Raw genomic sequence first — 24,138 nt, 5'->3', positions numbered from 1 at the left:
GTCTCCTCTAGGGGATCGCAAGATGGCTCAGTGAGCAAAAGCACCCACTTCCAGGTACAGCAAGCTGAGTCCAGTTCCCAGGAACCACATAGTAAAAGTCAAGAATCAACCTTTCAAGCGGTCCACCTGGCCATAGCACATGGGTGTGTGTGCGCGTACGCTCGCGTGCACACCCACCCCCCAACCCCCCCACACACAAATAAAAGTAACTTTAAAAATCTTTTAGCCCACTGGAAAGGAATGTCAAGTAGGACCAGTATTCCAGAAAATAGGCTCCCCCTGATGGGGCAGACGATCCAGTGACAAATCCTCAGGAGGGCATTTTAGCACAGCAACACACACTGTGGCTACACCCGGCACTGTGTTGTGTTCATGCTGTTACCAGGCCACACTATGCACAGGTGGCCCCCAAAGACAGAGACAGAAAACAAGTAAAGAGAAGCAAAGCCGAGGCATGGCGCCCAGGAGAGAGAAGCCAATGGTTGTCCAGCGATTTTCAGCAGACAAGGTCGACGCTAACATCACACCTGGAATATGGAACAGGAAGAGCTGAGCTCTAGGGCCTGGGTAGAGCCTAGCTCCCCAGCTCCCCAGAGGCCTCTAAATCCTGACACTCATCCTGTGGTGGAGAAGCAGGACAGGACTGTTCTTTCCTTGGCACTTATGGTTCTCTTGGGTGAGGGCAGTGAGCAGCCACCCCCTCCAAGCCCACAGTGGCTGTCTTGGTGAAGTGAACTTCTACTTGATGATATTTTGAGCTCATTAATTTGTCCCAAGGATGCTTGTTGTATGGCAGTTTAATGACAGAAACCTGTTTTAATGCAAATGGACATGTAATCCCGCTAACCCACTTGGAGGGTGTAAATTTAACACAACTGCTAGGGACTGACACCTGAGTTTAATAAGATGGAGGAGCAGTTCTTAGATCCTGGCACACCCAGGGGACATTGCTTGGATCCCCCCCCCCCAGCCCTGGCCGGTTTAATGCAGCTGTCGGTTACCATGGCAATTAAAAAGGGAGGGGACTTCATGAAACTGCCCTCAGATGCTGGGTATCTGAGTTCTCAGTCGGGGAGGAGGGAGGGAGACAGGGATGTTCAGGGAGGAGGTGGATGTGAAGGGTCCTGTCTGTTCCCCAGGGCACAGGCTGGGGAAGATGAGGCTGGAAGGCACCAGGCAGCCTCTGTCCTATATGGTTTCAAGTACCCAGCCATGCAAATCTCCACAGAAAGACCACAGAATCTTACCTGAGACCTCTTTCTCCCAGCAGGTAAAATGGGACCCCTGCATCTGAGTGGGTGAGGGGGAAAGGGACAGTAGTAGGGATGGCTGGTGAATATTTGTTAGATTATAATGCTTTGGGGGTACTGCATCATTCTCCCAGGAGCCCTGAATAAGGTTATTATGGGTGAAGTCATTTTTGTAATAAAGTTGGCTGTAACTGTGGGTCATAAATCATGGCTTCTGGTACTAAAAAAAAAAAAAAAAAAAAAAAAAAGCTAAACATGCCTCTGTTACCGTACACTGTCCTCCTTTAAAATATTTTGATTTTACCACAAATCTTCTATTGACTGGGAGGAGGGAAATCCATACAGGGACCAAGGATCCTTCTGCCCCGGCAGCAGTCCTGCTAGCATCTGGGCCTCCCGGAATGATTTCCTGAGGTGTGATGTTATTTATGGTGTGCTTTCTCTATCAAAAAGGCAAACAGCCTCCCAAGTGACCCCAGAACGTTTGCATCATGGCTTCTTCTGCTAATTGATTCATCCCCTGGCAGGGCCTGCCTGAGACACGGGCTGTTAGCTGGACACACACATTCCTGGCTGCAGACCCCGCAGATTAAGGTGAACAATAAGCAAAGATGTTAATAAAATTGCTAAATGTCAAAACCGCGCAACCTGCGGCCATTCCAAGCCCTCCAGCTCCTTCAGAACCATTCTGTAAAATACGGTCTCCGCCCGGCGTCCTCTTCTCAGTCGGAACTTCATAACCCTTGTTAAGGGGATTAGGAAGTGTCACGGACAACACTGATTGTTTCAGTTCTTTCATTGCTTCTTCCTTTTCAATAAGGGTCCAGCCCAGAGTGAAAGGGAAGGTTATCATATGAAGTGCTTCTCAGACGTAATAAAGCAGGAAGGAGAAGATGGCCACAGTTGTAAGAGGGACGAAGTGTGGATCTCTATAGCTCAGTGGCTGCAAAGCAGAAAATGAAGATTGTAAAAACGTCACATAAAGAAAAAATGCACAGTGGATTCGTTTTGCAATGCCCATAATTCAGTAATGCCTTTAAGTAGCTAGAAGAAATATAATAAATGTTTTTCCACAACATTGATCATACTGTATCAGAGGAAATATTAGTGTGCAGGGAGCCATGATTACACTGGTAGTAATTCTCAGTGCAGAAAACTGGTAGAAGATGGGACCCTTTATGGGCCCAACTTTTATTGGCTGCAGTTATTTACCTTTAAGAATACGCTTAATACATTGTCCTATAGCTAAACATTTTAGGGGAAATTCAAACCAGCCTTCCCAGCAAATCAAAAATCTGGCCACCATTTTGTAGACTATACGTAGATATATATTCTATGTATACATATGCATATGTATATGTCCGTGTGGATGTCCTGATGTGTCCCAGAATACAAAAGCCAGGCAATTGACCATGTAAAAATTCTTGGGAGCCTGTAAAACAGGTTCTTCCTCTATATTCTATACCCGATAGGAGTGGACAGGTTTACGGCCTGTGATTCCATCCAAATGCCACCTGTATATAAAACATCTCTCCAAAGAAATTAACTGGATTATTGGATTATATACTGTAATAAAACTTGTGGTCGAGAAGAGGATATGCGCGCCATGCGCCTGATTTTGCGGCATTTGCTTTCTCTTCTTCTTCTCCTCCTCCTCTTCCTCCTCCTCCTTCTCCCTCCTCTTTCTTCTCCTCTTCCTCCTCCTCTAGATCCTGAAGCACCGAAGAAAACATTGTAAAACAGGTTTGTGGGACTCCCCGCCCCCGCCAATTGTTCATGCCAGCCTCTCGTTTCTTAGACTGGTGGGAGCTGGTGAAGCCAGTCTGTAGCCTGCAGCCGAGGCCATGGTGGCACAAGCAGCTTCTATATGCTAAGGGGAAGTTCTTCGACCTTCACTCTCTTATGGGTTCTACTGGATTCCAGAAGCCATTCTGTGCAGGGGGCTGGGGTACCCGGGATAAAATCTGGGTCTGTTAGACTCCTGCAGAATTAAAAGGAGAGGTGAGACCTGAGCTTGCTGATGCTTCACATTCCTGAGAAAGCCCTGTTGTAAAAGTGACTGAGGAGCCAGAAGCCAGAGGGAGCTCAGAAGGAAGAACCCGGTGGGCACATGAGGAAGGGAGCTTTTCTCGGCATCTGGACAACCCAGCTTGCAGTTCAAAGGCTCCCCCGGAGCAATGCAGACTGGATAAAGGCTGTGGAGAGCTGTTCTGCCTCAACCATCTCCTCCCTAACACCCCTTGACGTACATAGGAATCTTGCTCCAGTCAAAGGAGGCCTTTTCTCCTCTTTCCCCCAGGACTCTTTGCTTGATGCAAATCACAGGTTTGGCCTATGTATCTGACTTCAATACATTTTTCTGCCTGGGCACAGTGAAAATCGTCATCCAAAAGGGCATTTGGAGGTTCTCTTGTTGTTGCCACGGTTTTATTTCAATACAATCAAATCTTGATTTTATTTTATTTATTATTATTATTATTTTTTAGTTCTTGCTTTCTGCACCGGGTTGTGCAGATGTTTTGTTTTGCTGCTATTGTTTGTACCAAGGAGAGAAATGCTCTCTCCAGACTTCGTAAGGAGGCAGGTGGCTGGAGGAAGGTCACAGTATCTGTGATGCCTAAGGTAGAGAAACAGTGTGTACAGTTGACAGTCTCTCTGGAGGAGTGCTGCCTGGCAGGCCCCTGTGTTACCTGGTGCACTCAACACTGACATGGGCAAGCGTGATGCCACAGGTTTCTGCCAGAGTTTCTCGCCTGGACCTGGCAGGGGAAGGCACTTTTTAAGGCAGTTTTGTACATGGGACCCTGTTCTCAAGCAAAGGCACCCATGCCTGGGTATTGGCTTCTATGTATTAAGGTAGACTTTTTTTCTTTTGTCTTACCTAATTAATTCCCTGGCAGTTGAAAGAGTACAGGAATGTTTGAGGTGCTTACCTTTTTGAATTTCCTCTTGGAAATGGGATTCCATTAAAAGTTCAATTGCAAAAAACTTAGTAAAGTCAGATGAGAAGCCTTGGCCTTCCCTCTCTCGCTCTCTTCCTTTTTCTCTTCTTGTCCCATTTTTTTCCTTTCCTTCTTTCTCCTCTCTTCCTTTGCAACCTTACTTTTTTTTCATTCATAGATCCTCCTCGTTATCTCATTTCCCTCCTTTTCTTTTTCTTCAATTAATCTTTAACAACTTGGGAAACTATTGATGAATTTCTTAGTGATAAAGATGTTCTGGTTGTGAATGCCTTCCCTCAGGTGTCTGCCAATGGAAGAAAGCAACGCCTCCGGTGTTTCCGAGTGTGCAGCTCACACACCATCTCGTCGATACACGCAGGGACAGCTGAACCAGGAGAGTCAGAGATACTCTGGCACTTTTTTCCCCTCAAGATAGGCTTTCTCTGTGTAGCCCTGGCTGTCCTAGACTCATTTTGTAGACCAGGCTGGCCTTGAACTCACGGAGATCCCCCTGCCTCTGCTTCCCTGAATGCTGGGACTCCTGCAATTTAATAAAAATAAAACAATAATAATATGTGATTATAAAACACATTATATTTTTAAAACGAGGCACACTTGTAATTATCGCGACAGCCGCTAGATGGCACTGTTGCATACATCTGGTACTAAAACCTTTCTCCCTAGCCTGGCTTTGGGTGTTGAAGATCCCTACCTTCTGGGGGTAAGCACTGGACACTTGCTATCAGGTTCATAGCATGTCTGCCCCGTTTGGGTCCAAAACTCAGTTGTTCCACTCCACTGAGAATTCTCATTTTCCCGGACGAGGGATTCTCAAACAATTCTTTTCTTCACTGTATTTAAAAGGAGAGTTATCTTTTTATGATGGTTTCCAACATTAAACATTGATTTGTAATGAGTACACTCTAGAGACCAAAAAAAAAAAAAACAAAAAACAAAACAAAAAAAAAAACAACGCCACAAATGCCCTGGATGTATGAGATGCCCTCCCCATCCCCAAATCACCTCCAACAGTTTCCTCTCTGCTCATCTGTCTTCCGGCACCCTAGGGAGCTACCTGCTTTAGTTCTTTTCTGAGTCAAGCTTGAGCTGTGAAATAAACGTAGTGAAGTCATTGTTTGTTCTGGCTCCTCTAGCAAAGCAAACTAAATGTATGATGCAGACAGCTTCCAGTTTGAAGAAAAAAATCATTTGTTGAAATTTTGCTAGTCCTTGAGCTTATTATTATTTTTTTTAATTAAAAATTTTTGTTTTAGTTTGAACATTCTACAATCCACAGACACTTTGGGTCTTACAATTTTCATTTGAAAAATATAGGTCATTTTATGCAGTTGATGTTATACAGAAATTGGACCTGGAGAGTGTTCGTTCAAATGCTGGAAAAAAAATCCTTGCCAGGCTGAAGCAGAAGCTACGGCAGTGAAAAGAAATGGGCTAACCACTGGAACAATGGGCAGCTCTCCCTACGTGCCCCCCCGCCTGACCGTGAGCTTCAGTGGAGCTGTCTACTTCAGTGTCTTTCTTTTGGCTCCACCTTCGAGGTTGTTTTCTTTAACTTCCTCGCGTGCCTTTGGGCTGGGGAAGCCAGAGAGCTTGGAGGACTACTGGCCTAGATTTCAGGTTGTGGGGGGAGGGGAGGGGTGAATTACCAGAGAGCTATGCTGCCTGCCATCTATGGGATGCTTTGATCCAAAATTTCAGTCATTGTTTCCACATTTAGGGGCTGGAATAGACATCAAAGGAGTGTGTGTATGGAATTTACTGAATGCCAGGGAGGTACAATAACACACAGAGGACACAAGCAAATCCCAGTGGCGAAATTTGCTGCCAATTCTTGCGCATAATAGAGGCCCTAAAGTGACAGTCTGTCTTTGACAAATGCATAATGATATCAACGCCAAGGGAAGGAACTAGCATGCTGAAAGGTGAATAGAAAGAGTCGGGAACAATCCAGTGGACTCACACACTTCCTCCCTGTGTTTTCTCACAACAAGGAAAGCAGATGACACAAGCGCATTAGGTAATCGTTGGATGAGACTGCAGGCTCCCCAGCAGGTCTGGACCAACCTGACTCTTTCAAGATCCTGCTCTGAAGATGAGAATAAAATGCGATTAGAAGCCATTCACCTCCTGGAAGGGGGCGGGGGGGGGGGGGGAAGGAACAAGTAAAGTGGAAATAGCTCTCTTGTTCTGCCTTGGATAGTTCCAGATTTTAAAGCCCATATGTTGTTTGCTATAACTTCTTCGCCTCCCAGGGCCAATGCATTCCACACACTCCAGCTAGTCACTGCTCTGAGGAGTCCTGGAAGCCAAGGCTCATTTGTATCCATAGTCTTTGTTCAAATATGGATTGATTTTGCTTAATTTCTGTCAGTGCACATAAAGTAAAAAGCACAGAAGTGAAACCAGGCCGTTGTGTGATCATCTAAAAACCTACTTTTCAAGCTCCTTTAAGTTTTATTTTTGATATAAAAACAATAAAATGACCATAAAAAAAGTTTTCAAAAGCGTTGACATTATGAGCAATCGCCAACCAAGGCTGTTCCCAGAATCATGGAGCAAATCTCGATATAGTTCTTGAGACGTTAACTGCCCTGCAGTGCCAACTCTAAACATTTCATCCAGAAGGTGATTTGATGAGGAGCCTGTGGGATATGACTCATGCCTGCAGGGGTCCAGACGCTATGAAGCTATGGGTTGCATTTGGTACCACCAGAGTTGTCAAGGGAGAGCAAAGGCTCTTTCTTGCCATCAGTTTGCAAAACTTGGAAGATGCAGGCGAACATAAGGATGGTATCTGTAAGGTACTTCAGCAACATTTAGCCTGGGTGTGGGAGTTTTGAGGTGTGGGTTTCAAAAGTGTGATCAACAGTAGAAACAGCTTCCGCAGCTCATGAGTGAAGATTGGTGGTGAATCGAACAGAAGCAATGACAAGGTGTGTGTGTGTGTGTGTGTGTGTGTGTGTGTGTGTGTGTGTGTGTGCATGGGCATGTGTGTGTGTGTGTGCATGGGCATGTGTGTGTGTGTGCATGGGCACTCACGTGTAACTCAACTGTGTTGGATAAAAATTGTGCCAGCCTGATGCAAAGAAAGGCCAGCATTTCTCTGGCTTTAGACAAACAGGCCAGGTTTGATTTTACAGACCCACAGAACGTCCTGCACCCCCGCCCCCGTTCTTGTGTGTTTCTTACATTTCTTCTACAGCCTTGCACTGCACAGTAGGTGGGGGTCCTGGATGGATCCTGCTGTCTGTTATGCATGTTAAGTGAACGCAATAACTCTCATCGCTTTAGACTCCATAATGAAATGACCGAACACTTGGCAACGCTAGAAAGTGGACGAACAGGCATTCAACTGGATGAACCAGGGCTTTCTGGCATTAAAAGTGTAATATTTATGAGCTAATTTAATCACAGAAGAAAATATTGAGTGGGTGGCTGGGTAAAACGATGACTGTGTGTTATGTTTTTGCCACGCAGCTGGATAAACACGGTCAGTGACGGGGCCGGGGCGAGGACCGCAGAGACGGTCTTGACAATGCGATGAATAAATATTAGGTGCTGTCTAGAATTCACCGCATTTGGGGGCTTGAGCAAAGCCAGGTGAGTTTTAGCTGGAAAATATGGATGGAACAAGGTGTGCACACAGGATCCCATAAACACTGGAGTCTTTCTGCTGCCTGGGAAACTGCTGCTCCGGCCATCCATTTTTGTCTACATCGCTGAAACAATTTCTCACTCATTATCTTAGTCTGCACCTTGAGGGGTGCTTTTTTATCACAAGGCTCAGATTTAGAAAAACCCTACAGCATCCCAACCACATGGACTTGGAGAGAAGAGGAAAAGAAGTGCTTTGCCTAGATGTCAGAGACTTGACAAAGAAGATTGGATTCTGCTCTGACCCAGTCTGAAACAGTAACATATTCAGTGCTGTTAGCCTGCCTCTGAATTTCTTTAAATTACATAGTTTCTGGTTTCTACAACAACCGTAGGAGTATCTGAGGAGAATGAGCAGTTAACAGTCCTGCAGGATTTGTATCTGAGAAAAGAGATCCTTGCCCAACAGAGTCTCGGAAATTCACTGTGGAGTCTTACACTTTCCTCGGGATTGTTATTTTACTAATAAGGGAAACTTATAAAGGTCTTTGTTCTTAATGTTGAGGCATATATGTCATCGCTTGACCAAGAGGAGGAAGAAGAAAAGGCAGAATCAGAACAGATCTATCCGGATCTGGGCAGATGGCCGTGGCGGGGTAGCAGAGCTTGCTGCGCACATGTGAAGATCTGAGTATGAATCCTCAGCATCCACGTAAAAAAAAATATCCAGGCATGGCAGCACGAGCCTGCGTGCAATCCCTGCAGTGGGGAGTGGAGACAGGGGGATTCCAGGGATGCACTGGCCAAGCAGCACAGTGAAAGATGAGCAGCAGACTCAACTGACCCTGCCTCAAAAAAATAAGACTGAGACCTGTAGAAGACGACATTCAATATCGGTCCTCTGCCTGCTGTGTGCTCTGGGCTTTCAGAAATCTGGGTCCTACGAGCAGAAGCACCCTTCAAGGTGCAGACTAAAATAATGGGTGAGAAATTCTCTTGGTGATGCAAATGAAAATGAATACTGGGGCAGCAATTTCCCAGGCAGCAGTGTTCTCACACACACACACACACACACACACACACACACACACACACACACACATTCACACACACCCCAAAAACAAAAACAAAAAACAAAACACGTGCACACACCACATGGGAAAATAAATAAATAAATAAATAAATAAATAAATAAATAAATAAATAGCATCTTAGTTTCTGGGCCTCAGTGTACATGCTCCTGTCTTCTGCTAAAATCAGTGAATTCTCTACACTGTTCTGAGGTTTCCCATTGTCTTAGCATTAAAATGTGAGGGAAGGATGTATTGGAAAGTTGACAAAGCTTGCTGGGAAAAACAGCCCTGTGAGTGAGGGTGCCATGGATTCCAGCCTTGGTTGTGTGACCTTGAGCAAGTCACATTGTCTCAACGAACCTCAGTTCTTCCATCTATAAGTTACAATAACATCTGCTTGCCAACTTTTATCAGCGTGGTCACAAGAGGCAAACTAAGTCTTCTACCTAAAGCACCACTCTCTTTTGTTCTTAAATGATAACAAACAAGTTGAAAGGGCTTGTTCCAAAGAGCACCTTGGCTTCCCTTAGAACTGTGGGTACACAGATTTACAACAGCTCTGTGATTGTTGCTAAAGTAAATATCATGACTCAAAAGCTAATTTAATTTGTTTCCTTTGAGGAAACCTCTCAAGATCTTTATTTTTTAAAAGAAATTTAGCTCGTCTCCTAATTATTCTGTATTCATGGTGTTCTTTTTAATTGGATGCATCCTGTAATAACAATTATTTAACAAACAAATTTCTTTAAGCAGCACAAATAAAAAAATGTCAAGAAGTGTATTTGGGAACCAAACCGTGCTGAGAGCTGGTGTTGGTCTGAGGGTGGGAAGGTGAAGGACATCAGCTGCTAAGGGAAATTTATTAGAAGAGAGGAGAGGGCAAAGATGGGAAGAAAAGAATAAATTTTGAATAAATTCAAAGCGTTTGTAAAACATCCGAAGCATCAAACATCCTGAAGAAAAAAAAATATTCAGGAAAAGCTCATGAAGGCATCTGTCATCACAGAGGAATGCTGGGTTCTCAGGCCGAGAGTGTCAGCAAAAGTCCTGGCTCTCTTCACCAGGAGTGGCCCACAAAGACTTTTTCTTCCTAGCTCTCCCTTCCCTCCTGTACCCTAGAAATATCAGGCTCCGTCCTATTACCTTCTTGGGAAGACAGCATAGTAACCCTCTGAAGGCATTACCCAAGTATCTGCTCTGTTCGGGGTTCTATCTAAAGATGTAAGAATTGACAGTAAAAAGGGAATTGGGTCCTCCCTGACCTCAGGACTTTAGAAGCTTCAGGCTGTACTGAGTTGTGACATAGAAATGATCAGGTCCAAGGATATCGCCAAACCCAGCTAGCCTTGAAAATGCGACACAAATGACATTGAGAAACGCTTATCTCCACGCTATTAATTTCTCAAAGGAGTAAGTCTAGAATTCCCAAGAAACAAGTATCTGCCAAGAAGCATACGCAGGATAAGGCAAAGGGAGGTTCAGACCTCTAATGCAGAGCAAGGAGGACACATGCTAAGGCCATTGGTGCCTGTTCAACTTGTGGGGAGAGTGAAGTAGACAGACTCTGTGAAACAGGCTTTATGAAATTCAAACATGCATTAAACACCAATGCTGGGACAAGGAACACACATAAACCATTGATAAATGCCCAAAGAAGCCAAGTTCAAAAACACCAAGTTAAAAAATAGCTTTCAATACAATCAACTTGCCAATGTGGCCAACTCTAAATTCAGGAAGAGTGCTCATGTCAGCCCCCTCATGCAAGGCGAACATGTGCTAAGGCTATTGATGACTGATAAATGCCCAAAGGAGCCAAGTTCAAAGTCTTAAAAAAAAAAAACAAACCATCGTCTTTAAATGCAACCTACTTACCCATGTCGTCAACTCTAAATTCAGGCAGGGTATTCATGCCAGCCTCAACCAAGGGTCTTATGCTCTGCTCACCAAAGGCAAAAGGGAAAACTTAAACATAGCTCCAGGTTGCAGCTCCAGCTCAAGGTCCGAAGGTCTCAGTGGCCACTGGAAAGCTCTAGAGTAGAGGTTTCGGTCTGCCAAAATGAAAGTGGAATGACTCATATCATCCCAGATCTTCTGTCTGCATGAGGAGAAGGTTTTTCGGTGGCATTTGTTAGAGTGAACCTAAGCTGAAAAACAAAAGGCAGAAAAAAGAAAAAAGAAGGAAGCAAGAGAGGAACAGAGGAAGAGAAAGAGAAAGAAGGAGGGAGGGAGGGAAGAAAGGAAGGATGGAAGGAGGGAAGGGCAAGAAGAAGCTTCTTCTTTGTAAGTGTCCAACTAAGCATCACATGTTCTTCTCTTGTTGGCTTTTTGTGAACTTGCTCCCTGCCTTGGTCTCTCTCCTCTATTTGTCACCTTCAGGGAGAAGCCTGCAGCCATGACCTCATCCCTAAGGGTACTCAATTTGGGAGACTCATGGATAATTAGGGTAAAGCTCCTGAGGGCAGGAATCACAGCTCTGGCACGTTTCAGGCAGTCAGTGAATATTAATTGATTGGGCTTCGACATTTCCTTTTTATTGCTAGGTGTTAACTTTTTGGAGAGGGGAAGAGATTCTAGCCTGTTGAGAGAAAACAACTCCCACCTCGCTCACTTGGGTTTGGAACCAAACCTGACTTCTGCCAAATCAAGCAAGGGCTTGTCCATGTTGTCTGAGTAGGGAACAGAGGGCATGGAAAGATGTGTGAGAGATAATTTCTATTACCACCATTTATGATTCCCTAAGGCAAATTCCTGAATCCACCCCCTGCTACTGTGCACTGAAAAGCTGTGCACAGTTGGCTTTCTCTGACCACCTTAGGGCGAGGCATGGATTCTGGCTTCCAACAGTGGTAAGGGCAGCTCCTGTGTAGACACTGCAGGAAGGAATTGAAGGCTGTTCAACTTCTGGGGAGAGCAGAGTAGATAGACTCTGTGAAACCGACTTTATGAAATTCAAACATGCATTAAACACCAATGCTGGGACAAGGAACACACATCAACCAGAACTCCTCCTCACTCTTGCAGCCCATTTTTTTGGTGAGAAACTTTAAACTAGTAGAATAAGGTTTGGTTTTCAGATCCTGCCTTGCTATGGTTTGGTAAGTGCCTTTCAGAGGAGCCTGTCTTAAAGACTTGATCTCCTTTCCCATTTGGGTACCCTGATCTCCTTTTGTCGTCTTATTGTTCTGGCTAGAACTTCGAGTACTATATTGAAGAGATATGGAGAGAGTGGGCAGCCTTGCCTTGTTCCCGATTTTAGAGGAATTTCCTTGAGTATCTCACCATTTACTTTGATTTTGGCTATTGGCTTGCTGTATATAGCCTAAGGACAGCAGGTTATCAAGAAGAGACTTGTTGCCCTATGAGCACATACAGGGGGAGGTAATCCCCCTCAGGAAGGTAATCCCCCTCAGGAACAGTCATAGGGGAGGGGAATAAGGGGAAAATGGGAGGGAGGGAAGAATGGGAAGATACAAGGGATGGGATAACCATTGAGATGTAACAAGAATAAATTAAAAAAAAAAAAGACTTTATCTCCAAGGTGTCACTGCTAGAAAGAGCTGAGGACTGTTGCGAGGTGGGAGTCAGTGTGATCATGTGAAGCTCTTGGGTCAGTGTGGGGGTGCTTTCTCAAAGGATTGTGGGGCTTGCCCTTCCCTGTTTGTCTACCATGAGGTGAGTAGTGGTGTGTGTGTGTGGTGTGTGTGTGTGTGTGTGTGTGTGTGTTTGTGTGTGTGTTTTTACCACATAATCTTTGCCATTACCTACTGGTAGACCATCCAGAAGAGCCAAGCATGGGTCTACCCAGTCTTGGATAAAAGCTATGGCAACCATAAGCCAAAACAACTCTCTGCTCATTGTTAGTTAATCACCTCAGGTTTTTGCTCCAACGACACAACACCAACTCACATGCATTCCTTTGGCATGGCACAACCTGTGCTGTGCTGTGCTTGCCTCTTGGTTCTCTCTTCTGCTTCTTGTCTAAGAATTTCCAATTGCACAGCAGTGAAAATAAAAACAGACTTTACGTATGTTTTCAACACTTCCATGCTGTTCTATACTATTATTTTTTCATCCAAGCTCTATGCTTAATCTCTAAATAGAAATCACTTATTTCCTAGGTATTAAACTTCGATTCTTTAATTACTCTTTTAAAAACACGTTAAACATGATTTCTAATGTGCTCAACTAAAAAATAATTAACCATTGGTAAAATTTCACAGCTATCCAAGAAATCATTGTAATAGACTGGATGCTCTGTCATGGCTAACGTTCACGTTAACTTGATGAGATCTAGACATGAGACAATTCTGTGGGCGTGCTTGTGACAATATTTCTAGGAAGATTCAACCAGAGCAGGAAGACCTACCTGAATGTGAACACTGTCACCCTGTGGGCTGGGGTCCCAGACTGAACATGAAGGAAAAAATGGGCTGAATGTCAACACTTCTTGGCTGGCCATCGTAGTGAGAATTTTGGCTTCTTTAAAAACCTCAGAAATGTTATGGGAATATGTTTTTGTTTTAATCCCAGGTGTGGGATATGGGGCGGCTTCAAGTTGTTCACAGTAGCTGACTATGATTTGCCTTGTGCTCTGGCAGGGGAGTGATTTTTCCAGGTGCAGATAGTTTCTGCAAGTGTTTGGGATTCCGGGGACTCTTGAGAGTGTATATGAATGCTAAAGCCCGGAGAGGGGCTGTAGCTGCTGGTGATGGTGGTGGTTTCTGGTTGCTGTTGTTGCAGTTGGTGGCTGTTTATCAAATGGTTGTGCACAAAGAGATGAGTAGAAGAAGTTGAATAGCCTGATGGTGAAGATCGAACCTGCCTCAAGGAACTTAACACCTCTAACCAGCAGGAAGTAGCCTAACTTTCCTCTCTAACCTTCTTTCTCTCCTACCTAGTGTTGGCGGCTGGAAGGGTGGAACAAGGGTGGAGAAAGGTGGTAGAAAAGGCACACGCCTTTAATCCCAGCACTCGGGAGGCAGAGGCAGGCGGATCGCTGTGAGTTCGAGGCCAGCCTGGTCTACAAAGTGAGTCCAGGACAGCCAAGGCTACACAGAGAGACCCTGTCTCGAAAAACCAAAAAAAAAAAAAAAAAACCAAAACCAAACCAAACCAAAAAAAAAAAAAACATGTAGGGCAGTATCTAGTTCATGGCAACTCCGTGAAGTTTTTTTTTTTCTTCCCCATCTCCTTTGTCATTTTCTTGTTTTTGTTGTCCAGTCCTCACTTTATTAATCATACTTCTTCAACTGAATTGCTTGGGAGTTTTGCTGTGGACTGCATGGCTTGAGAGTTTTGCTCTGCCTGGGCATCAGCTGACTGGTTCTGTGAGAGCTGATCTGCTCTGGTATGAGCCTAACAGGAGCAGGTACCCCAGTGATTTGCTTCCATCTCTGAGAGCTGCTTTGGAACATAATCTTTGTGAGTCCAAATTCTTGCCAATGGCTAAGCCTTTTTGAACTGGGCACAGCCCTGGGATATCAGCTGACCAGGAGCCACCCCCTAGTGCCCAAGGCAGTGTTTCTCAATTGATCTGTGTCAAAACATCCTTTCTGTTTTCAAATGTCCAATTAGCTACCCATTGGCATTTGGTACAGGACACAAAAAGGAGCTAGATGTGAGACTTTTTGTTTTTTAATCAGGTCTCATTTTTTTTAAAATTATGAGATTCCACAGAAGCACATGGAAGCTGTCAAATGACTCTTCACCTTTCAAAATGCTACCTCTCAGGCTGGTCTCTGCAGTATCAGCATGTGACAAACTGTGGGCCTCAGTGTGGGCACCAATGGCGTGGAGGACCATGAGGACCATGAGGAACTGCGGAGGCCTGACGGTTCCATAATTCCATACTGTTCTTTTCCTCTGCGGAGGGTGATTGCCATGCAGAGGACCCTGTGGGTCGGCAGGCCTTAGCCTCAGGTGGAGGGCACCAAAGCTGGCGAAGCTGGTGCTGAGAGGTGATTCAAGGCACCGGTGAAAGCTTCTCTCTGTTTCTGGCCGTTATCCAAGCCCAGGATTTATGTAAAACTAAGCAGTGCATTGTTTAGCACCAGTGCACAGGTGTGGAAGCAGTTTGTGATAGGCAGGCTTATGGCGAATAAACACATTGTATGATATACGGTAATCAACTATATAAACAACTTTAAAATTGTCTATGCTTCATATTTCCAGCATTTGGTTTTGTTAATCATATGTCTTCCTGACAGCAATTAAATAACCTTGAGAGGAAATGTACACCTGCCGTCTCCCCTGGGGAAACTACATCTCTTTTGTGAATGACATAAGTTCTCCATAAAATATAACTGCAGATAAGAGAGTCGGATCTGGAATCTGTCTCTTTTCTCTCTTGCTTAATCTCCAGTTGAATTGGAGTTCGTGGCTTAATGCAGCTAGTCTTTTTTTTCTGGAGCCCTATTCTGAGACTTTATTCAGATCAAATTATTACCCCTAGGGGCAGACTGGAAGCCATGGATGAGAACTGAGGCTGTGACAAGCATGCTGCAGATGAGGGAGGACCTGCCCTAGCTCTCAGTCTGTATTTCAGCATCCCCAAGTTTTCACTCGGTGCTTGGTCCTTCGTGAATCCTGCAGGAGCTTTCACCTCCCGGCATGGATTCCAGGTTGGTCAAGGCAGATGTAATAGTTAAAGCAATTAGCCCGGCCTTCCCTCAGGCAGTCCCCGCTGGAAGGCGGTTTGCCTCAGCTGTTTTAGTGGAGGTGACAACAGCCTAGGCTGCTTGGCGATTTCTCCATCTGTTTATGAGGGAGCTCCCATCTACAAAAAGGGTGAGTTGGGGATCTGTGAGAGGTTGGTCTGAAAGACCAGGTCTGGGTAGGCCTTAGGGCCTCCACAGCTTCTGGGCCGGAGTGAAAAGAGGTGTTAGAGGGGGTTGGGCTGGGGAGGAGGGTCGCAGGGTTTAGGGCAGGACTGGAGGTTAAAGCATTTGGGGGGGGGGGTGGTTTCTAGAAATAGGAAGTGAAAGGCTTGGACCTGTGACAACAACAACAAAACAGAGTTCTGGAATCCATGGCCCTGCTGGGGTTGGGTTGGAGAGCTGGGAATGGTTATCTTGGGGAGAAGCACATTCGTACAACGGTCCCAGCCCTGCTCCCTGTGAGCTGAGGAGAGTGCCCTCAAAGTACAGCGTTTCATTAGTGTGAAAATAATGCCAGAGCTCTACACCCAGGCTAACGAGTGCCAACCTGGTCAGCTTTGGTTTGATAGAGTGGAGATGATCTGATTCTTCTTGGGGCCCTAAGGCCCCCATTGTGCATGCAGTGGTAGAGGATGACCCAAGGGGTCAGAGGGATCCCTCTCACCATGGAAGACGCTCTATCTGTCAAGCTAGAGTCAAACCTGGGAGCTTGCCAGACAACACGTGGGGCGTGTTATACCACCATGCTCAAGAAAGCTCGTAGAACGTGGCAATGTTAGATGTGAGTCTGAAATAATTTTTCAACTTGTTTGGACAGTAAGCTCGGGAGGCGACTGTCTTCTCAATACTGGGCTGTCTGACGATGGATAGCTTTTTCTCACAGACCAAGAACGGTTTCTTGCCATTAAGAGGAGCTGAGCATCCATAGGGTGGTGTCAATGCCTCAAATCCATGGAGAATGGAATCAGAGAAGAACACTGTGTCTGTGGATACATGACACAAGTCTCGCCTGTTCTTAGCATCTTACTGCACTGGCCAGAGCGTGGACTCTTAAAGCTTGAAGCCTCCATCAATTCCTCAGCTTAAAAGGCAGAAATGCTGGGGACCCAAAGTCTGTAATGGTACCCCAGTTCTAGGTAGGGCTCGCTTTGCTCCTCTGCTCTTTTGCTGCTCCTATTCTCGTAGTTTGGTTTGCATGGTCTATTAACGTGATAGGGATAGAGTGATCTTTAGAGTTCAAGCTTGGTTGGCCAGTGGCTTTGGTTTGCCCCTTAGAGTTCTCCGACTTCTCTTCCCCACCCAAAGATGGCTTTTCCAGTCCTTTTCTTTTCTTTTTGTTGTTGTTTTGTTTTGTTTTAAAGATTTATTTATTTATTATGTATATAATGCTCTGCCTGCATATACACCCGAAGGCCAAAAGAGGGCACCAGATCTCATTATAGATGGTTGTAAGCCACGTTGCTGGAAATTGAACTCAGGACTTCTGGAAGAGCAGCCAGAGCTCTTAACTTATGAGCCATCTCTCCAGCCCTCCAATCCTTTTCAATCAAAGATTCCAAGACACTGCACTGATGCCCTGCTGGACAAAGGGTCTAAGCTCGGTTACTAGCATACACAAGACGGAGCTGGACAATTGAACTCCAATTAAGTTCATCCAACTCTGTAAATTACCTAAAATGGCAGCTTCCTTCTGTTCTCTGTCATTAATGATGTACTTTCTCACCCAGTAACTGGGGATAATGGAAAAGCCAAGGTACCGCGTGGTGTGGCTTACAGGTGGAGGGGGAAAGGGTGTAGCAGGCACAAATACACACTTCCTATTTCGTATCCACCGTCCTGAACACCATGCTTCCCCAGAAGCAGAGGAGAGCCTAGAATGGAGGGACGAACTCATCAGAATGCTAATGGCCGTCTCTTCAGAGGCTTCCAGAGTGTTTGCCTACAGTGAGATAACAAGGAACCGAGGGCAATTCTCCCCTGTGTTTCTAAATATGACAAAATAAGTAAGATTGCACATAAACAAATAGGTGGGGTGTCTGTCACATATATTTCAGCTTTTGAGAAGTGTAGCTATTGAAGAAATAGGCTGTTTTCCTGTTTGGATTTTGCTGACGAGTTCTGCGAGGATACTTAACACAGCCCACTGTAGCTGTACGCTGCCTAATTGTGGTTTGGTTTAGAATCTTGTTCAGATTCAGGTTCGCTTATTTTGTCAGGAATATTCCACGTGTAGAGTTCTATGCATCTATTGGGAGATATGGGATGTCTGCTTGTCTCTTTGGTGCTGTTAGCTGCCTTTGGTGATCATTGCTCAGAGCCATTGATTAATTAGGAGCTTGTCATTTCTAAATCACTTATTAGCTAGAAAATTCTATAGTAAGAAATTTCCCTTTGATTTTTTTATTACTCTGAGACAAATTTCCTCTTTCTTTCTCTCTCTCTCTCTTTCTTTCTTTCTTTCTTTCTTTCTTTCTTTCTTTCTTTCTCTCCTCCTCCTTCTAAATATAAGAGTTTACAACATACTTTAAAGGGTGTGTGTGGCTTTTATCTCTGGATATGTGAGTTAAAATATATTTGATATATTTTAATTAATTTCATTTAGTATCCTATGATGCTCAAATAATTCTATCTTTGATCAGTAGGATCTTCTTTAAGCCAGCACTCAAATCCTTTAGAGAGAACCCTAGACATTTTCATAGCTTCCTTGTACCCTGGTACAGTGAATATCTCTGCTTCAGCTAACAATCTCCTTGCTCAGACATGGAATTAAGCATCATTCTAGGGAGCTCAACTCATTTCAGTGGGAGATAGTATTCAGAGATATAACCAATGTTCTTGCAGTATTTATTGATACTAGGTTGGCCGTTGTTTCAGGACAGAAGTAGATTATGAATATTATGTGAACACAAAGCACATTTAATGTGTTTAATCTGTCAATGTATTTGATGCATTGCTGCATTACACACACACACACACACACACACACACACACACACACACACACACAAATGTAAAATGTTTCCTATAAGGATCTTGTCTCTTTTCATGCTAGTTGGAAATTATCATCCTCAAACATATTCTCTCTCTCTCTCTCTCTCTCTCTCTCTCTCTCTCTCTCTCTCTCTCACACACACACACACACACACACACAGAGAGACACACACACACACACACTCGTGCGCACGCACATACACACACACACACACACAGAGTTTTGCTGTAATCTACAATATACATACAATAGTTACAAAAAAATCAGACCTAGTGCTACTGTAACAGCATGATAACTGAATCAATAGACATGAACAAAACCAGCTAGAAGATACAATAGAGTGAAAGACTATGCGCAATAGCTAGCAACAAAATAAAACACCTCAGTGGGGAAAATTATAAATATTCCTGAAAATACAGAGTGGCTTTAAATAACTAGGAAGGTAATCCATGTTTGTGAAGCACGGCATTGCTAAGAGCTCAGCTATCCCTATGTTTATGTGAACATTTAATGCAACTCTGGTAAAATGTTACCAGATCTCCCCCCCTAGAATTAGACAAATTGATTACATAAAGCATTATAAAAAAAATAACCATTAGGAAATCCCTGAAAGGGAAAGCAGTGATTTAGTACTAAAACATACCACACATCTTTAAAATAAAAAGTTTGGCCTTGACAAATGAATAATCAAACAAATGTAAAAACTTCAACATTCAGAAGTAAATCTCAAACATCTGTTAGAGAAATTCTGATTGTATCTGAAGACTTCAAGTGTGATACAAGGGGCGTCCCTGACTAACGAGGACACATGGACTTTTGAAAGAGCTGGGTTAGGCTTTGAGGATAGCCAGATGCAAGGACAGAACATGAAATCCATCCCTGTATGTTGCAGGACAAATTCTAAATGTAAAAGACAAATACACAATACCAGAGGAAACTCCTGAGTCAAGTTATACCTTGAGATTCCAAAACTGAAAGTGCAACATGTAACTGCATGAAAAGGGAGATTCTCATCTCGTCCTTATGGTGACATTTAGCCCATATTTGCCCACGAGGAAATGAAATGTCTTGTCTATGTGTACAGGTAGACAGGGTGGGAACGCACCGAATTGCAGCTCTCTGCCCACTGGGCCTAGACCTCCATTAGTTTAAGCCCATTAACTAAATCAGAAATAGGGGGCTGGAGAAACAGCTCAGTGGCAAAGAGCACTTTTTGCTCTGGCAGAGGACTCACGTTCAGTTTCCGGAACCCATGACTGAGGCTCCCAGCCACCTCTAACTCCAGTTCTAGGGGATCTCCTGGCATCCACGGGCAGCTGTGCTCACACGTGCATACCTCTACCCGGAGACACATTTCCAGATCCCACTCAAAATTAAGGCACAAATCCTATTAATTCTGCTAAGCCAGTTCTCATTGGCTTGATAAAGATTTAATGCTGAGTTCCCTAAGAACTTTATGGGCACAGAGCTCGGGAGAGAAAGAGACTGCAGGATAGTGTGACATACAGCATGATGCTAAACGTGGAAATGAATACTTCTTAAATTGCAATCCCTTGATCTAAGTACTTTGTAGATCTCTGTAACCATTTCATCTAATTCTTCCTGGATTCTCTATACGCTCAGATAGCGTATCAATGCCAAGGATGTGGTTTCAGATGAAGGCTGAATGAATTGTCAAACCTCCTAACTTATCATCAGAAAAGAGTGACTTAATCCAGTGACATAAATGGGGCCAGATCAACTGGGCAGTGGCTTGTAGAGCAGAAGGCACAGGCTGGTGTGCAGAATTCCCTTCTCTCTGTGTGTTTTACATTCTTGCCAAATACAATTAACCATCACCTTCACTTCCTGCCTTTCTCGCCGTCTAATTTGTTCATGTTTTATTCTTCTTTCTTCACAAAATATCAGGTACCTACCCATTAAATTAAAAAAAAAAACAAAACAATACTCTTTTTGTGTCTTTAGGAAAAGTTTTGAAGCCAGGCATAGTGGCGCATGCCTTTAATCCCAGCACTTAGGAGGGAGAGGCAGGCAGATCGCTGTGAGTTCGAGGCCAGCCTGGTCTACAAAGCAAGTCCAGGACAGCCAAGGCTACACAGAAAAACCCTGTCTTGAAAAACAAAAAGACAAAAAAAAAAAAGTTTCAAAAGACAATTATGCCTTTTTTTTTAACATTAAAAGCATAGCCAGCGATTGGCCTGAGAGATGCAACTAATGATTCACTTCACAGAAGTCATTAAGGGGACTTATAATGTGCTAAGCATTGCTCTTTTCTATTTATTCAATTTTTATTCTGTGCTGGTGAATGAGCCTGAAGCCTCGCTCATTGACAAGTTTCTTGGCCATTAAGATGCAGCCTCTCTGTTTACTTTTAAACTTTGGAGTTAGGGTCTTTTTGTGCTACCCTTGAGCTCACCATAAGGGCCAGGAAGGGCTGAGACTTGTGTTCCTTCCCCTATAGTCCCCTGAGTAGCTGAGACTTCAGGCCTGTGGACTCGGGAGGGACAAGGCAGACAAGAGTAGAGGAACATTGAACTCAATGGGAGAAGACAGAGGAACAAATACAGAGCTAGGCAGTCTTCAGAACACCTTGCTCAGAGGATAAGTAGTGGCTGAGCTACAGGAAGAACTTCCTCAGATTGCATGGTCTGAAGCGTCTCTCAGGTTTGAGCCATGTAAAGACCTGGGGAGGCATGGCCAAGCAGAAGGAGAAGGTCAAGGGAGTTCACCTGGAATGGAAGGAGAAAAGAGCACGTGAAGTTTGTGGGAAGGAGCTTTGAGGCAAGTCAACTGACCTCTGTGTGCTGGGGCTGCCTCTCTGTTAGTTTATTCATGTGTATTCCTCCTTGGTGTGAAATAGATTTCAAACAGCCTTTTAAAATATATGTATTTTTTTTAATTTTTAAATCTTATTTTATTAATTTATTCTTATTACATCTCGGTGGTTATCCTATCCCTTGTATCCTCCCATTCCTCCCTCCCTCCCATTTTCCCCTTACTCCTCTCCCCTATGACTGTGACTGAGGGGGACTTCCTCCCCCTTTATATGCTCATAGGGTATCAAGTCTCTTCTTGGTAACCTGCTATCCTTCCTCTGAGTGCCACCAGGTCTCCCAATCCAGGGGACGTGGTGAAATTTTATTCAAAAGTTTTCATACAATGTGTTTTGATCATGTTTTCCTGCCGCCCCCCCCCCCCCAGAACTCCTCACTGACCTACCCACCCAGCTTATGTTAGCGTTTGAATGTCATGCTTTGTAGAATGCCTATACACTTAAGAAAAACGAGTTTTCTAATGGGATAGAGTCCAATAAAATAAATATCAATGAAGGACCCTCCTCCTCAATCTGCTTTCCCTGCTGCTCTACCTGTTCTTCCTCCCCTTCTTCCTCTTCCTCCCTTCCTGCTCTTCCTCCCCTTCCTTTCCTTCCTCCCCTCCCCCTCTCTTCTGCCTCCTCTTCCTTCCCTTCCTCTCTCCTCTCTTCCTCCCCTTCTACCCTCTCCTCTTTTTCCTCTTCCTCCCTTTTGAAGACTCACACACCTTGAAATGTCACTTAAGAAATCATTTTTTTAAAAAGGGAATTGTTACATTGAATTTAATTTCAAATCCACAGACCCATTATATTGTCTAATTAATCATGGCACGTGCTATTTACCAAACTCCTGTTAAAAATAAATTTCTTTTGTACACATTACAAAGAAATGTTACATAAAATTAAGCACCAAGTAATGACTTTAATTTGCGGTTAGTTAATAATACACAGATGATCACACGGCTGTAAAGGAAGCCGCTGGGGACATTAGCAGATTTGCTGGCACAGAAGAAATAGGCCTGCTGTGAGGCCTGTGGACTTCAAGTGCTCCTTCACGGGAGGAAGGAGGGCTCAAGAGTCAAGGGACATTTGTTGCTTTGGCTTCCGGTAACAAGCGGAAATCTGATGAAGACTTCTGCCCAGTGAAGTCCATGTGACCTCTAGGCATCTCTAATGGTTTTTGCAATTTGGTGTTTTTTTGTTTTTTTTTTTTCATCTGGCCCAGCAAACAAGTTTTTACAAAATTTAATGGAATTTGCATTTAACACAAGACCTACTGAGTGACCTTGACTCAAAATCCTTTTTGACTTTGCAAGAAGCTATAATTGTCCCAAGTCCTGTGAGCCGCTTTTCTCAGCTAATTTCTTGGCACTTAATGATCCCCAAGCTAAGACTCTCAGATGCTACATTCCTGAAAATGGAAATAAAATTGGAGGAAAGCCCTGATGTCTGAAGAAAGCCAATGTTACATGTCCAAGCTATCACATAAACAGGAAAATGAAAACGACCCCATATTGTAGTAGATAGGTTGGGAAAAAAAATCAGTGACCCAGTGGATTTATCCTCAAAACTTGCTCAAACCTCTAAAAGGGAGGAATGGGAAGTGGCTTGGAGTCTGGAGAAACTTTCTTTTTTCTCTCATAAAGTTAGCTTTTTCGATGTTTTTCAGAACCCACTTGTTGCTGTCTCAAAATTATCATGGAATGGAGAAGAATCAAGGCCCTGGAAGCTTCCTGGTGGCCAGCGTTCTCTGCAGCAAGGGCTCCCAAGTATCATTTGAGGCTTCACTTGTTCACAGAGCCAAGCTAATGTACAGCCCATGTGTCCACGTACCTGCTTGCTTTGTATAGGAAATGGTATCCGAGAATCCATTTATAAGGTTCACGGTGATGCATCAGCTCCTTAAGCAGTGGCTCAGAGGGCATGCCAGCCTCACATTTACTTCTCTCAGGTACTGGTTTGCTTCTCAGGAGTACTAAGTTAGGTCATTCCTGACCGTGCTTACTAATGGTGGGACAAGAGAGGACCCAGGAGGATTGCATGCCTAATCCAGAGTAAAGGCTCATTGTAGCGGACTTTGGGGGAAATATGGTAATGTACTCGCACAAACAGGCACACACCCCATTACGGGGCTAATGACAAGCTGAAAATAGAAAAGAAACTTAAAAGGAGGGGAGCTTCAGAAAGGGATTAATCAACAGCTCCATGCTGTGCCTATGCTTTCTGCAAATATTGACTTTAAAGAATTAAACATGTGGCTAAAAGCAATGTCATTGTCCCCATGAGAGAATGGTTTCTATATGACTATTTCAGATCCAACGCAGTGCAGAATTAAAGAGACAAAGCCCCCCCCACACACACATATTGCTGTGTTCCTTGTCACCTGCAAGAAAGGGCACACATACACAGTGGGGGTCTTCACTGCTAGTTAACCCCCACTCTACCACTTAAAACAAGTATATCATAAAACACACACAGGCACACTTAACCTATACATGTAAAACTTCTGCTAGAAGTACAAAGTCACTAAGAAATGATATCTCAGTTTCTTCTTCCTTCGGGCTTACAAAGCCATCAGAGACTTCTCCAAAAATGCTTTGGGGCATGGAGAGAATTTTGAACAGAGATGCATAGGAAGGGAAAAGAAGAGAAGACCTCAGGGCACTCTAGACTCCGGAACACAGGGCAAGACAAGAAGGTGGGATTCCTTTAAGAATGAGGGTGTGTTGTCTGGAAAGCAGTGATCTCTCCCTGAACAAATCACGACTGCTTCAAATGCAGTCAGCTGGGAGCTCACC

The 24,138-nt window shown here is 44.1% G+C and overlaps 1 long non-coding RNA gene across 3 annotated transcripts in view; it reads right to left on the bottom strand.

Annotated features, from left to right (window-relative positions):
• Window positions 1-267: 267 nt before the first annotated feature.
• Window positions 268-24,138, bottom strand: part of LOC311606638 — a 168,900-nt gene continuing 145,029 nt past the window's right edge. For all 3 annotated transcript variants that reach the window (XR_014782378.1, XR_014782379.1, XR_014782380.1), the window contains 4 exons: window positions 10,753-10,928; window positions 6,174-6,299; window positions 4,184-4,733; window positions 268-2,193 (listed from right to left, as the gene is read on the bottom strand). This is a non-coding gene — a long non-coding RNA (uncharacterized lncRNA). The remainder of the gene's footprint in view (window positions 2,194-4,183; window positions 4,734-6,173; window positions 6,300-10,752; window positions 10,929-24,138) is intronic.

The sequence above is a fragment of the Acomys minous genome (assembly GCF_964271855.1).
Source record: "Acomys minous genome assembly, chromosome: 10".
NCBI classification, from domain to species: Eukaryota; Metazoa; Chordata; class Mammalia; order Rodentia; family Muridae; genus Acomys; species Acomys minous.
Note: the sequence above shows the minus strand (reverse complement) of the source record. Positions and strands in the feature narration are given on the sequence as shown.